Raw genomic sequence first — 2,372 nt, forward strand, 5'->3', positions numbered from 1 at the left:
ACTTCAGACACACATGCCCAGGAGTCTCTTGTTGGGGCAGGGGGTGCTGGAACAAAACGCTCAGGACAAACAGGCTTAAAGCAGTGTGCTGGCAGACAGCACCATCATCTACCTGGCCAGGAGACTGAAACCAAAGGACTTTTGGCTTTTTCCAAAAATCAAGTCCAAACTTTTCTGGGGCATTATCACTTAGCCTTGTGTTGGGTGGTTGTCTAGATCTTATCTCCCTTGCCAAACAGAAACTTCCTTGAAGACAGAGTAATGTCCGATTTATCTTATCTTTCACACAGAACCAGCCTGGTGCCTGGGATAGGGAAGTGCATGATAAATGCTGCATAAATGAAAAACAATTGCTACCGTGGAAGATATTGAAAGGAAAGTGCTATCGGGGCCAAAGTTGTTTCCAAGAGAGGTATTCCAAAAGTCTTTCAAGCAATGACGCCATCACTGAGCTAAGCATCCAGTCCTGCAAGGTGAAGGCATTGAAGACGCAGCCCTCATTTGAATAGATGAATTGTGGTATTTTTATTAAATAATGAGTCATATCAAGGCTTGGTCACGCCTCATGCACATGAAAAGACCAAAACACAAGGCAGCGTATCAGCACCACGTGAAGTACACACTAAGCACCAACTATTTAATTCAGCAATCATGGGGGGCGCGGTGGCTCACGCCTGTCATCTTAGCACTTTGGGAGGCCGAGGCAGGTGGATTGCTTGAGCCCAGGAGTTCGAGGCCAGCCTGGGCATCATGGTTTCCTGCACCTATAGTCCCAGCTACTCAGGAGGCTGAGGTGGGAGGATAGTATGAGCCCAGAAAGTTGAGGCTGCAGTGAGCCGTGAATGCATCACTGCAAGCCAGCCTGGATGACAGAGTGAGACCCTGTCTCAAAGTAATTAATAATAATTATATGAATTCAGCAATCATTTGAGTGTTTGTTGACTTTGACACCGCACTGAGGGAAGGGGTAGGTCCCTTTCCTCAAGCAGTTCCATTCTAGGTGAGAAGACAGACAATTATGCAGAGTTCAATGGGAGCGCAAGGGCAGGAACAGTGAAATCCAAGTTGCAGTGCATTTGATCTCGCTTTTGAGGATAAATGAGGGTTTGCCAAACAGGCTGGAAACCCCATTTAAGACACGAGGAGGGCCGGGCGCGGTGGCTCAAGCCTGTAATCCCAGCACTTTGGGAGGCCGAGACGGGCGGATCACGAGGTCAGGAGATCGAGACCAACCTGGCTAATACGCTGAAACCCCGTCTCTACTAAAAAATACAAAAAAACTAGCCGGGCGACGAGGCGGGCGCCTGTAGTCCCAGCTGCTCGGGAGGCTGAGACAGGAGAATGGCGTGAACCCGGGAGGCGGAGCTTGCAGTGAGCTGAGAGCCGGCCACAGCACTCCAGCCTGGGCGGCAGAGCAAGACTCCGTCTCAAAAAAAAAAAAAAAAAAAAAAAAAAAAAGACACGAGGAGTAGCGCCTACAAAGGTGAGGCAGCCAGTCTGCTGGTGTGTTTAGTGAAAGTTTGTAAATTGATGTGACTGGAGAATAGAGATGTGGATAAGAAGATTGAAGGTAGTGGATAACAGACTTTGCAGGTCATTGCGTGCCATGCTGAAGATTTGGGCATCAAAAAAGACACAAATGTGACATAATCAGCACCCCATCAAGAAGACCCTCTGGCAACAGTCTTGGAGTTGGACTGGAGACTAGGGTGCCCTAAAACTCAAGCAGTGGTCCTGAGGTTGAGGAGGAGGGGAAGGAGCTAGGAAACAGTTCAGATCATTTGGCTGTGTGGTGAGAAAACAAAAATCGCTAACCTTTAACAGCTGAACAATGGTTGGTGTCAGTAAGTGAGATAAGAAGTCAGGGCTGCACGGGGTGGCTCACGCCTGTAATCTCAGCACTTTGGGAAGCTGAGGCGGGTGGATCACGAGGTCAGGGGTTCAAGACCAGCCTGACCAACATGGAGAAACCCTGTCTCTACTAAAAATACAATATGAGACAGGAGAATCACTTGAACCCGGGAGGCAAAGGTTGCGGTGAGCTGATATCATGCCATTGCACTGCAGCCTGGGCAAAAAGAATGAAACTTTGTCTCAAAAAAAAAAAAAAAAAAGAATTCAAGCAAAAGGGGAGCGGGGTAAGGTCGGAAGGGGATCCAGCCAGGTTCAGGGGACAGAGAGGAAGGCAGGACAGAGTCCAGAGTGGAGACAGGGAAGCAACCCCAGTGTCACACTCAGCGTGGACTGCTGAGAATGAACCTGGAGATCTTTATTCCCCCTACGTCTCAGCTATCCAAGACCATCAGTGATCCAAGCTGGAAAGGTGTATCTTCAGGATCTTGACTTTCTGGCCCATACCCTTACAGTCTCCT

Source organism: Rhinopithecus roxellana, chromosome 10 (genome assembly GCF_007565055.1).
Source record: "Rhinopithecus roxellana isolate Shanxi Qingling chromosome 10, ASM756505v1, whole genome shotgun sequence".
NCBI classification, from domain to species: Eukaryota; Metazoa; Chordata; class Mammalia; order Primates; family Cercopithecidae; genus Rhinopithecus; species Rhinopithecus roxellana.